Here is a 14,599-nt window from a genome sequence, read left to right on the forward strand (position 1 = left end):
TGTGATGTCATTCGCAGCCCCGTCAGCTGCAGCATGATTACCATTCTGCTGCGTTTGGGGGGTGGCACACAGCACTGTTTTTGTTGCCCCAGTTATGAAGGCTTGACGGGTCCAGGATCTGCGTCGGCGACTTCCTGGACCTAGTTGTGGTGTCTATCTCCTACAGACGCTTCCTGATGCATTTTAATTTGAATTAGATGGAAGTGCACAGCAATTTCCTTGCATGCCCATACAAATATGCAGTGCGCATATAGTGGCCTGCAAGTAAAGTGCCAACCTGAACTCTTACACATACTTGTCTTTACTGCTCACTGACTGACTCACAATTGACTTCTGGCTACCAGCATATATATCATCTGATCACAAGCTATTCCCGCACACACCGCAAGCCACATCTAGATCCTTCTGAGCTTGTGTGGGATATGGGTTCTATGTGTATTTAATTGAGGGGCATCCACAGTACTGATCCCAAGCCTTGCCATGACATCAGGAGACCAATGCATACATAGCATAGGTCATGGATTTAACCCCATCACTGCCACCACCCTAACACAATAGGCAGTAGGGGTTTTAAGGCACACCCCTCAACTGTCCTGATTTTGTTGTGGCAAGCTCAATTTTAAGATTCTGTCTGCTGTCCTGCCCACAGACATATCTGTCCCACAGTGTCCCATGTTCCATTGACTGCTGCTCTGCATAGTAGAAGAATGGGTAACAGGCACCTGCTACCAATGTGCACAGCAATGATTAGGTAAGAGGCACCTGCGACCAATGTGCACAGGAACGAATGGAAAAGAGGCACCTGCTAACAATGTGCACAGCAATGATTAGGTAAGAGGCACCTGCTACCAATGTGCACAGGAATGAATGGGTAACAGGCACCTGCTATCAATGTGCATAGGAACAAATGGAAAAGAGGCACCTGCTGCCAATGTGCACAGGAATGAATGGAAAAGAGGCACCTGCTGCCAATGTGCACAGGAACGAATGGAAAAGAGGCACCTGCTACCAATGTGCACAGGAATGAATGGGTAACAGGCACCTGCTACCAATGTGCACAGGAACGAATGGGTAACAGGCACCTCCTACCAATGTGCACATGAACGAATGGTAAAGAGGCACCTGCTGCCAATGTGCACAGGAATGAATGGGTAACAGGCACCTGCTACCAATGTACACAGGAATGAATGGGAAAGAGGCACCTGCTGCCAATGTACACAGGAATGAATGGGAAAGAGGCACCTGCTGCCAATGTGCACAGGAATGAATGGAAAAGAGGCACCTTCTGCCAATGTGCACAGGAATGAATGGGTAACAGGCACCTGCTACCAATGTGCACAGGAATGTAGAGATGAGCGCCTGAAATTTTTCGGGTTTTGTGTTTTGGTTTTGGGTTCGGTTCCGCGGCCGTGTTTTGGGTTCGACCGCGTTTTGGCAAAACCTCACCGAATTTTTTTTGTCGGATTCGGGTGTGTTTTGGATTCGGGTGTTTTTTTTCAAAAAACCCTAAAAAACAGCTTAAATCATAGAATTTAGGGGTCATTTTGATCCCATATTATTATTAACCTCAAAAACCATAATTTCCACTCATTTTCAGTCTATTCTGAATACCTCACACCTCACAATATTATTTTTAGTCCTAAAATTTGCACCGAGGTCGCTGGATGACTAAGCTAAGCGACCCTAGTGGCCGACACAAACACCTGGCCCATCTAGGAGTGGCACTGCAGTGTCACGCAGGATGTCCCTTCCAAAAAACCCTCCCCAAACAGCACATGACGCAAAGAAAAAAAGAGGCGCAATGAGGTAGCTGACTGTGTGAGTAAGATAAGCGACCCTAGTGGCCGACACAAACACCGGGCCCATTTAGGAGTGTCACTGCAGTGTCACGCAGGATGTCCCTTCCAAAAAACCCTCCCCAAACAGCACATGACGCAAAGAAAATAAGAGGCGCAATGAGGTAGCTGTGTGAGTAAGATTAGCGACCCTAGTGGCCGACACAAACACCGGGCCCATCTAGGAGTGGCACTGCAGTGTCACGCAGGATGGCCCTTCCAAAAAACCCTCCCCAAACAGCACATGACGCAAAGAAAAAAAGAGGCGCAATGAGGTAGCTGTGTGAGTAAGATTAGCGACCCTAGTGGCCGACACAAACACCGGGCCCATCTAGGAGTGGCACTGCAGTGTCACGCAGGATGGCCCTTCCAAAAAACCCTCCCCAAACAGCACATGACGCAAAGAAAAAAAGAGGCGCAATGAGGTAGCTGACTGTGTGAGTAAGATAAGCGACCCTAGTGGCCGACACAAACACCGGGCCCATTTAGGAGTGTCACTGCAGTGTCACGCAGGATGTCCCTTCCAAAAAACCCTCCCCAAACAGCACATGACGCAAAGAAAATAAGAGGCGCAATGAGGTAGCTGTGTGAGTAAGATTAGCGACCCTAGTGGCCGACACAAACACCGGGCCCATCTAGGAGTGGCACTGCAGTGTCACGCAGGATGTCCCTTCCAAAAAACCCTCCCCAAACAGCACATGACGCAAAGAAAAAAAGAGGCGCAATGAGGTAGCTGTGTGAGTAAGATTAGCGACCCTAGTGGCCGACACAAACACCGGGCCCATTTAGGAGTGGCACTGCAGTGTCACGCAGGATGTCCCTTCCAAAAAACCCTCCCCAAACAGCACATGACGCAAAGAAAATAAGAGGCGCAATGAGGTAGCTGTGTGAGTAAGATTAGCGACCCTAGTGGCCGACACAAACACCGGGCCCATTTAGGAGTGTCACTGCAGTGTCACGCAGGATGTCCCTTCCAAAAAACCCTCCCCAAACAGCACATGACGCAAAGAAAATAAGAGGCGCAATGAGGTAGCTGTGTGAGTAAGATTAGCGACCCTAGTGGCCGACACAAACACCGGGCCCATTTAGGAGTGGCACTGCAGTGTCACGCAGGATGTCCCTTCCAAAAAACCCTCCCCAAACAGCACATGACGCAAAGAAAATAAGAGGCGCAATGAGGTAGCTGTGTGAGTAAGATTAGCGACCCTAGTGGCCGACACAAACACCGGGCCCATTTAGGAGTGGCACTGCAGTGTCACGCAGGATGTCCCTTCCAAAAAACCCTCCCCAAACAGCACATGACGCAAAGAAAAAAAGAGGCGCAATGAGGTAGCTGTGTGAGTAAGATTAGCGACCCTAGTGGCCGACACAAACACCGGGCCCATCTAGGAGTGGCACTGCAGTGTCACGCAGGATGGCCCTTCCAAAAAACACTCCCCAAACAGCACATGACGCAAAGAAAAAAAGAGGCGCAATGAGGTAGTTGACTGTGTGAGTAAGATAAGCGACCCTAGTGGCCGACACAAACACCGGGCCCATTTAGGAGTGGCACTGCAGTGTCACGCAGGATGTCCCTTCCAAAAAACCCTCCCCAAACAGCACATGACGCAAAGAAAAAAAAAAGAAAAAAAAAGGTGCAAGATGGAATTGTCCTTGGGCCCTCCCACCCACCCTTATGTTGTATAAACAAAACAGGACATGCACACTTTAACCAACCCATCATTTCAGTGACAGGGTCTGCCACACGACTGTGACTGATATGACGGGTTGGTTTGGACCCCCCCCAAAAAAGAAGCAATTAATCTCTCCTTGCACAAACTGGCTCTACAGAGGCAAGATGTCCACCTCATCATCATCCTCCGATATATCACTGTGTACATCCCCCTCCTCACAGATTATCAATTCGTCCCCACTGGAATCCACCATCTCAGCTCCCTGTGTACTTTGTGGAGGCAATTGCTGCTGGTCAATGTCTCCGCGGAGGAATTGATTATAATTCATTTTAATGAACATCATCTTCTCCACATTTTCTGGATGTAACCTCGTACGCCGATTGCTGACAAGGTGAGCGGCGGCACTAAACACTCTTTCGGAGTACACACTTGTGGGAGGGCAACTTAGGTAGAATAAAGCCAGTTTGTGCAATGGCCTCCAAATTGCCTCTTTTTCCTGCCAGTATAAGTATGGACTGTGTGACGTGCCTACTTGGATGCGGTCACTCATATAATCCTCCACCATTCTTTCAATGGTGAGAGAATCATATGCAGTGACAGTAGACGACATGTCCGTAATCGTTGTCAGGTCCTTCAGTCCGGACCAGATGTCAGCATCAGCAGTCGCTCCAGACTGCCCTGCATCACCGCCAGCGGGTGGGCTCGGAATTCTGAGCCTTTTCCTCGCACCCCCAGTTGCGGGAGAATGTGAAGGAGGAGATGTTGACAGGTCGCGTTCCGCTTGACTTGACAATTTTCTCACCAGCAGGTCTTTCAACCCCAGCAGACTTGTGTCTGCCGGAAAGAGAGATCCAAGGTAGGCTTTAAATCTAGGATCGAGCACGGTGGCCAAAATGTAGTGCTCTGATTTCAACAGATTGACCACCCGTGAATCCTTGTTAAGCGAATTAAGGGCTCCATCCACAAGTCCCACATGCCTAGCGGAATCGCTCCGTGTTAGCTCCTCCTTCAATGTCTCCAGCTTCTTCTGCAAAAGCCTGATGAGGGGAATGACCTGACTCAGGCTGGCAGTGTCTGAACTGACTTCACGTGTGGCAAGTTCAAAGGGCAGCAGAACCTTGCACAACGTTGAAATCATTCTCCACTGCGCTTGAGTCAGGTGCATTCCACCTCCTATATCGTGCTGAATTGTATAGGCTTGAATGGCCTTTTGCTGCTCCTCCAACCTCTGAAGCATATAGAGGGTTGAATTCCACCTCGTTACCACTTCTTGCTTCAGATGATGGCAGGGCAGGTTCAGTAGTTTTTGGTGGTGCTCCAGTCTTCTGTACGTGGTGCCTGTACGCCGAAAGTGTCCCGCAATTCTTCTGGCCACCGACAGCATCTCTTGCACGCCCCTGTCGTTTTTTAAATAATTCTGCACCACCAAATTCAAGGTATGTGCAAAACATGGGACGTGCTGGAATTTGCCCATATTTAATGCACACACAATATTGCTGGCGTTGTCCGATGCCACAAATCCACAGGAGAGTCCAATTGGGGTAAGCCATTCCGCGATAATCTTCCTCAGTTGCCGTAAGAGGTTTTCAGCTGTGTGCGTATTCTGGAAACCGGTGATACAAAGCGTAGCCTGCCTAGGAAAGAGTTGGCGTTTGCGAGATGCTGCTACTGGTGCCGCCGCTGCTGTTCTTGCGGCGGGAGTCCATACATCTACCCAGTGGGCTGTCACAGTCATATAGTCCTGACCCTGCCCTGCTCCACTTGTCCACATGTCCGTGGTTAAGTGGACATTGGGTACAGCTGCATTTTTTAGGACACTGGTGACTCTTTTTCTGAGGTCTGTGTAAATTTTCGGTATCGCCTGCCTAGAGAAATGGAACCTAGATGGTATTTGGTACCGGGGACACAGTACCTCCAACAAGTCTCTAGTTGGCTCTGCAGTAATGATGGATACCGGAACCACGGTTCTCACCACCCAGGATGCCAAGGCCTCAGTTATCCGCTTTGCAGTAGGATGACTGCTGTGATATTTCATCTTCCTCGCAAAGGACTGTTGGACAGTCAATTGCTTGGTGGAAGTAGTAAAAGTGGTCTTACGACTTCCCCTCTGGGATGACCATCGACTCCCAGCAGCAACAACAGCAGCGCCAGCAGCAGTAGGCGTTACACGCAAGGATGCATCGGAGGAATCCCAGGCAGGAGAGGAATCGTCAGAATTGCCAGTGACATGGCCTGCAGGACTATTGGCATTCCTGGGGAAGGAGGAAATTGACACTGAGGGAGTTGGTGGGGTGGTTTGCGTGAGCTTGGTTACAAGAGGAAGGGATTTACTGGTCAGTGGACTGCTTCCGCTGTCACCCAAAGTTTTTGAACTTGTCACTGACTTATTATGAATGCGCTGCAGGTGACGTATAAGGGAGGATGTTCCGAGGTGGTTAACGTCCTTACCCCTACTTATTACAGCTTGACAAAGGGAACACACGGCTTGACACCTGTTGTCCGCATTTCTGTTGAAATACCTCCACACCGAAGAGCTGATTTTTTTGGTATTTTCACCAGGCATGTCAACGGCCATATTCCTCCCACGGACAACAGGTGTCTCCCCGGGTGCCTGACTTAAACAAACCACCTCACCATCAGAATCCTCCTGGTCAATTTCCTCCCCAGCGCCAGCAACACCCATATATGCTCCTCATCCTGGTGTACTTCAACACTGACATCTTCAATCTGACTATCAGGAACTGGACTGCGGGTGCTCCTTCCAGCACTTGCAGGGGGCGTGCAAATGGTGGAAGGCGCATGCTCTTCACGTCCAGTGTTGGGAAGGTCAGGCATCGCAACCGACACAATTGGACTCTCCTTGTGGATTTGGGATTTCGAAGAACGCACAGTTCTTTGCAGTGCTACTGCTTTTGCCAGCTTGAGTCTTTTCATTTTTCTAGCAAGAGGCTGAGTGCCTCCATCCTCATGTGAAGCTGAACCACTAGCCATGAACATAGGCCAGGGCCTCAGCCGTTCCTTGCCACTCCGTGTGGTAAATGGCATATTGGCAAGTTTACGCTTCTCCTCCGACAATTTTATTTTAGGTTTTGGAGTCCTTTTTTTTACTGATATTTGGTGTTTTGGATTTGACATGCTCTGTACTATGACATTGGGCATCGGCCTTGGCAGACGACGTTGCTGGCATTTCATCGTCTCGGCCATGACTAGTGGCAGCAGCTTCAGCACGAGGTGGAAGTGGATCTTGATCTTTCCCTAATTTTGGAACCTCAACATTTTTGTTCTCCATATTTTAATAGGCACAACTAAAAGGCACCTCAGGTAAACAATGGAGATGGATGGATACTAGTATACAATTATGGACGGACTGCCGAGTGCCGACACAGAGGTAGCTACAGCCGTGAACTACCGTACTGTACTGTGTCTGCTGCTAATATAGACTGGTTGATAAAGAGGTGTAGTAGTATGTATGTATAAAGAAGAAAGAAAAAAAAACCACGGGTAGGTGGTATACAATTATGGACGGACTGCCGAGTGCCGACACAGAGGTAGCTACAGCCGTGAACTACCGTACTGTACTGTGTCTGCTGCTAATATAGACTGGTTGATAAAGAGATGTAGTAGTATGTATGTATAAAGAAGAAAGAAAAAAAAACCTCGGGTAGGTGGTATACAATTATGGACAGACTGCCGAGTGCCGACACAGAGGTAGCTACAGCCGTGGACTACCGTACTGTACTGTGTCTGCTGCTAATATAGACTGGTTGATAAAGAGATGTAGTAGTATGTATGTATAAAGAAGAAAGAAAAAAAAACCACGGGTAGGTGGTATACAATTATGGACGGACTGCCGAGTGCCGACACAGAGGTAGCTACAGCCGTGAACTACCGTACTGTGTCTGCTGCTAATATAGACTGGTTGATAAAGAGATGTAGTAGTATGTATGTATAAAGAAGAAAGAAAAAAAAACCACGGGTAGGTGGTATACAATTATGGACGGACTGCCGAGTGCCGACACAGAGGTAGCTACAGCCGTGAACTACCGTACTGTGTCTGCTGCTAATATAGACTGGTTGATAAAGAGATGTAGTAGTATGTATGTATAAAGAAGAAAGAAAAAAAAACCACGGGTAGGTGGTATACAATTATGGACGGACTGCCGAGTGCCGACACAGAGGTAGCTACAGCCGTGAACTACCGTACTGTGTCTGCTGCTAATATAGACTGGTTGATAAAGAGATGTAGTAGTATGTATGTATAAAGAAGAAAGAAAAAAAAACCTCGGGTAGGTGGTATACAATTATGGACGGACTGCCGAGTGCCGACACAGAGGTAGCTACAGCCGTGAACTACCGTACTGTGTCTGCTGCGACTGGATGATAAATAATGATATAAAAAATATATATATATCACTACTGCAGCCGGACAGGTATATATTATATAATGACGGACCTGCTGGACACTGTCTGTCAGCAGAATGAGTTTTTTATAGAATAAAAAAAAAAACACCACACAAGTGAAGTCACACGACGAGTGTTTAACTTTTTCAGGCAATCACACAATATAGTATACTACTAACTAACTATACTGGTGGTCAGTGTGGTCAGGTCACTGGTCAGTCACACTGGCAGTGGCACTCCTGCAGCAAAAGTGTGCACTGTTTAATTTTAATATAATATGTACTCCTGGCTCCTGCTATAACCTATAACTATTAACTGGCACTGCAGTGCTCCCCAGTCTCCCCCACAATTATAAGCTGTGTGAGCTGAGCACAGTCAGATATATATACATAGATGATGCAGCACACTGGGCTGAGCAGTGCACACAGATATGGTATGTGACTGAGTCACTGTGTGTATCGTTTTTTTCAGGCAGAGAACGGATATATTAAATAAAACTGCACTGTCTGGTGGTCACTGTGGTCAGTCACTAGTAAACTCTGCACTCTCTACACTTCTACAGTACTCCTAAGCTCCAGTAAATCAGGTCAATCTCTCTCTCTCTCTCTCTCTTCTAATCTAAATGGAGAGGACGCCAGCCACGTCCTCTCCCTATCAATCTCAATGCACGTGTGAAAATGGCGGCGACGCGCGGCTCCTTATATAGAATCCGAGTCTCGCGAGAATCCGACAGCGTCATGATGACGTTCGGGCGCGCTCAGGTTAACCGAGCAAGGCGGGAAGATCCGAGTCGCTCGGACCCGTGAAAAAAAACATGAAGTTCGTGCGGGTTCGGATTCAGAGAAACCGAACCCGCTCATCTCTACAGGAATGAATGGGTAACAGGCACCTGCTGCCAATGTGCACAGGAATGAATGGAAAAGAGGCACCTGCGACCAATGTGCACAGGAATGAATGGGTAACAGGCACCTGCTACCAATGTGCACATGAATGAATGTATAAGAGGCACCTGCTGCCAATGTGCACAGGAATGAATGGCAAAGAGGCACCTGCTAACAATGTGCACAGGAATGAATGGGTAACAGGCACCTGCTAACAATGGGGGTCATTCCGAGTTGTTCGCTCGCAAGCTGCTTTTAGCAGCTTTGCACACGCTAAGCCGCCGCCTACTGGGAGTGAATCTTAGCTTATCAAAATTGTGAACGAAAGATTCGCAATATTGCGAAAATACTTCTCTGTGCAGTTTCTGAGTAGCTCGAGACTTACTCTGCCAGTGCCATCAGTTCAGTGCTTGTCGTTCCTGGTTTGACGTCACAAACACACCCAGCGTTCACCCAGACACTCCTCCGTTTCTCCAGCCACTCCCACGTTTTTCCCAGAAACGGTAGCGTTTTTTCGCACACTCCCATAAAACGGCCAGTTTCCGCCCAGAAACACCCACTTCCTGTCAATCACATTACGATCACCAGAACGAAGAAAAAACCTCGTAATGCCGTGAGTAAAATTCCTAACTGCATAGCAAATTTACTTGGCGCAGTCGCACTGCGGACATTGCGCATGCGCATTAGCGACTAATCGCTCCGTTGCGGAAAAAAAAATAACGTGCGACCAACTCGGAATGACCCCCATGGGCACAGGAACGAATGGAAAAGAGGCACCTGCTACAAATGTGCACAGGAACGAATGGAAAAGAGGCACCTACTGCCAATGTGCACAGGAATGAATGGGTAACAGGCACCTGCTAACAATGTGCACAGGAACGAATGGAAAAGAGGCACCTGCTACAAATATGCACAGGAACGAATGGAAAATAGGCACCTGCTACCAATGTGCACAGAAACGAATGGAAAATAGGCACCTGCTACCAATGTGCTGTCAAAGTCAGAAAAATGTCTCAATGCACGTTGCCATATTTGCACCGCACACTGGTCCGCGCTGCGCGTGCGTACGCTCTCCCGTGGAGGCGCATACCCGCAATAGCGTGCACTCGCAGGCGCGGTATGCGCATTTACGGTAGAGTTTATGTGGTCGTAGCGTGCGACTCATTCGTTACATATTTTCACAATTAATGTAGTTTATAGATCATGGTCCCTTTGATAGATTCTGAAAGTTTGGTTAAAATACAATGTCCCAGAGCTGAGGAATCCCTCTTTATATCGTACGAAGGGTCTAACAGGAATCATACAGCAGTGTTTGGTACCCATCGGAAGAGTATTTAATTAGCAATATTCCGGTGTTGGTTTGGAGCGTATTAATCGCTTGTGCGAATAGTTATGGACATAAGAAGTTTATGTCCATTTCTATTATTTACTCATACTCAGGTATGCGGCGGGAAACCCAGTTTCCCACCCACCTGAGCTGTTGGAAATCGTCACAGCCCACCTGTATGAATCACCCTATGACCTTTTGTTATGATGCAGGGCCGAATTCCTTCGGCCAATGGACAATGGGATTGTAGGACCAGGAGATTGCATTGTGTGTGGGGCATAAATAGGCAGGCCGACCACATCCAGCTCTCACTCTCTCATCAACGGTTATCTGCTGATAGCCGGGAGCTGGATATCGAGGCGCAGGCGATCATACCCTTTGTGCGTAAGTTTCTCTCCGTAATCATTGTCTTTCTGTGAGCCAATTTCTCTCCATCTCTCTCTCTCTCTCTCCTCTTTTCTCTTATATCTCCCATAGTATTATAGTATTGTATTGTATTGCATTTAGGTCAGTGTAGTATTGTCCTTTTGTATTTATTGTTTAGTTCTGTGGTTAGGAAGTCTCTGTTATATTGTAGTGTATCATTTGTACTGTTATCCCCTTTTACAAGTATATTAGATATAATACAGTTAATAGGCTTTGGAACCTAAACCAGTATCTGTGTATTTCCTATAGTGTTAAGTGTTCACTTGAGCGTCGGTGACGCTCAAGCAGCTTTATAGTTAGTCAGGTTACACAAGGTTGCATTTACACCCTGTACTCACATTAAGGTATTCAGTGTATTTCATTGGTATAAGGTTTTAACATAAAGGTATAGTGTTGTGAGCGTCTGCATCGCTGGTGACCTCCTCGTGGTCTCGAGCGTACGCTACGCTACAGCGAATCATTCCCCTAGACATAGCCAATAACGTGTCCTGTGATCACTGGGCCGTGAGCGAACGTGACGCTTGAGCGTCTCGCCTACGGCTGAGCGATCGTTACGCAACTAGCGTACCATTACGGTACTTCTTGAGCAAACAGCGTACAGTGTTCTTAGCTTCATAAAGGGTTGTTTATACGACAAGGAATATAGTAATTGTCAATTGGGGACTCGTCCTATCCTTCTCATATCTGCACTAGGTAGATCAGCAGACATTATCCCCCCAGCAAAGGGTGGGAGGTTGTCTCGCTGTGCTGACGGGATAAGCGTCTGCTTCGCTTAGATAAAGAGTGCTGAAGGAATCCGGGAACCGGAAGTAAGAACAAAACGCTTGTGTCTTTTTAAAACTGTTTATTTTTCTTTTGTCTTGCGTACGCACGCATATATCTGCATTTCTGTTTCATTTTCGTATATCACTATTCCTGTTTGCCAATTTTATAGTTGATAGAAAGTGCTAAAAAGAGATTTGCTGTTATTTAATAGTAGAGGTAATAGTTAAAGTATAGAACAACACACGATTTGTCTAGGAGATAAGGCAGTCAGTGTGGATTGCGGTAGATGATCAGGGATCATTTACATTGATAAAAGTATATATTGTGTTACGGTGGATCTTTGCATTGCGTACACGTGTCGCTAACAAAGACTAGCGTACGCAATCCAAAAGGCAGACGCACGCAGCGTTCATTACGCAACGTAGCGTCCGGTTACGCCCACGTAGCTCAAGCTGTGATAAAGTGAAGTAACGCAAAGGCGATAAGTAACGCACAGCGGTAGATAACGCGACGCGGTAAATAACGCAAATCTATTTTTGGAAAAATCTGAAATTTAGTTTAACAGATCCTGCTCCTAATTGGTAACACTTTTGGCCTAAAGACAATTTCTGCGCAGAAATAGATATAGAAACAAAGTGTACATGTGTTGAGTGAGTGTGTTTTGTATACAAAAGTTTATATAACTTTAAGGTGGAACCAAAAGGAAAGCCGGGTACTCGTCAAGGGACATACGTGTAAGTGACATATACGGTGGCTAGGGAGGCATCCCTGGTTAAATAATATTTGAGCATTAGAGTATAGCGGACCATAAGGTAACAAGACCAGGAGGTCATAAGGTAACAAGACCAGGAGGTCATAAGGTAACAGACCAGGAGGTCATAAGGTAACAGGTAAAATAGACAAAGAGGTCCGCTATAAAAGTCCAGTGGCACAACGCCTGGGGTGTTGGTGCAGAACCCATATAGGCCATAAGCTCTTGCTGAAGGAATCGCGGCCGGAAACATCGATTCCATTGGTCTTTCAGTACATGACAAGTAGTGCTCGTGTACTGAACGATTGGACCGCACGTAATTGTGTGCAGTAGTTAGTAATCTGACCTAATACCATTAGAGTAAAGTGGTCACAAACGCTATTTGTACATTCTGACGTGATTTGTGTAATTTTTTATTTTTGGAAGGGAAGTTCGCTGGTCACTCAGGAACTATCCAACAACCGATACTTGCTGGGGAACGCGCCCCAGTAAATAAAGGTTCACAGGGGCCCTGGGTTGGGTACCGCAGCTCTGGTTACAGTGATTGCAGCACAGGCCAACGTGGGCGAGAAGTAAGTGGGGTACTTGATAAACCACCACCGCCGGCCTGCCCAAGGACATCTTGGTTTGTTTGTAAGGGTTCGCTGAAAACCTTGAGATAAAGATCCAAGGAGGAATAAGCAACGCCTGCAGATTATGGGGGCCATTTGTTCAGGTAGGGGGCGATCAACCTCGGTTCGGGTTGATTCAGAGAACCGACCAGTTGGGTCGGCACGATATGTAATGTGTGAAAAATACGGTAGTCACACAGAGGTTTTATGTGATGAATGGGAGAGAATGACTGTACAAGACAGGGACAAATTCCCAAGAATAGGTAGCTTCAGTCCAGAAGTGTTACAAAATTTAAGGAGGAGGATATGTCTCGTAAAATCAACAAAGAGACGAATTCAACATCATGATTGTTTACAGTTATGGCACCAGGAAGGTGAGATACAGAGAGGTTTGGCTCTGGCGGCAGGATCTGGGGCAGTCAGGAAGTTGATTGCCACAGCTCCTCCTCCACCATACATTGCAGGAGAGAAGTTGATTGCGGAGAGAAACGCACTGGGTTGTAAAACACAAACTCTTAGTAACACTGTAAATGTTAATGATGTTAACCAAATAACTCATGCAAGTATTAACCCGTGCAAGTTGTACCCTGTTTTGAACCTTCCTCAGGAGTGTGATCAAGAAGAAGATTCGGCAACAATTTCAGCTCTCTCTCTTGCGGCCACCATAGCAGAGACCACAGTAGGCACAGCAACACCCACGAGATTAGTGAAAGCCCCTAGCGGAGGGATAGGTGAGGTCGTGTCAACGGGTAAGTACGGCACCATGCACTACACTGAAACAATTGTACCACAACAAGCTGTAGAATCTACACAGGAAGAGGCTGTTAGAATTGCTCCTGTAAGGGTAATAGCAGTTCCCAATGGAAAAACAGATGTGTCTGGAGCCACTCCCATAAGGAACATTGCCATGTACACTCCATTTTCCCGAATGGAATTAAGAACAATAGTGTCCGAATTTCCTGACCCCAGAAAGGACTTAGTTGCTAGCCAAAAATACATCAGGGATCTAGGTAACACTGTAGAACCCAACAACAAGGATTGGCAGATACTGCTAAGAGCTTGTTTACCTTCCAATGTTGATGCAACTCAGTTTTTAGCTGATTGTGCATTGGATAAAGATGTACCACTTACAGACGTGTACAACAAGGATAATGTAAAAAGGATAAATTTACAGCTAAAAGAGTATTTCCCAGCCGTTGTTAAATGGAATAAAATATTTTCCATTAAGCAAAAGGAGTCCGAAACGGCAACAGAATATTTTCACCGGGCACTATTAGAAATGGCAAAGTACACTGGTATAGAAGACATTAAGACCAACCGAAACCATCGAGAAGTAGCAGTATCTGTACTGATGGATGGTTTGAAAGAAACATTAAAAGCTAGGGTACAGACCACGCAACCATGCTGGCGAGGTCTGTCAGTGTCCACATTGAGAGAGGCTGCTATTGATCACGACAGAAATATCACTAGGCACAGGGAGTCGCAAAGTGATAAGTTGATGTCCGTAAGTATACAGGCGCTGACCACAAGGCAGCCTGCGTATGTACCACCGAATCCTGTGGGTAAGGCAAGTGTAATAACATGTTTTTCTTGTAACAGACCGGGACACTATGCACGAGAATGTAGAACAAAGAATGTACAAAGATCTTTTCAACCCCCTAGACAACAACACAACACACGACATTGGGAGCAGGGTCCACAGAGGCGGAGTTTTGAGCCACATACAGGGGAAACAAAAAGATATCCCCCGAACAGAGATTGGCATGCCTCTGGTAGTTCCCAGCTAACTCCCCCACAAGTAGTTGCTGCCAATGGGATTCAGGGAGGTCAGCATACCCAATAGGGGTGTGGCCATACCTGTAATCTGCAGCCAGTTAAGTTGATTGCCAGTCTTGGAAGCGAACCAGAGATTGCAATCAATGTAGCTGG

This window comes from Pseudophryne corroboree, chromosome 1, assembly GCF_028390025.1.
Source record: "Pseudophryne corroboree isolate aPseCor3 chromosome 1, aPseCor3.hap2, whole genome shotgun sequence".
Classification (NCBI taxonomy): domain Eukaryota; kingdom Metazoa; phylum Chordata; class Amphibia; order Anura; family Myobatrachidae; genus Pseudophryne; species Pseudophryne corroboree.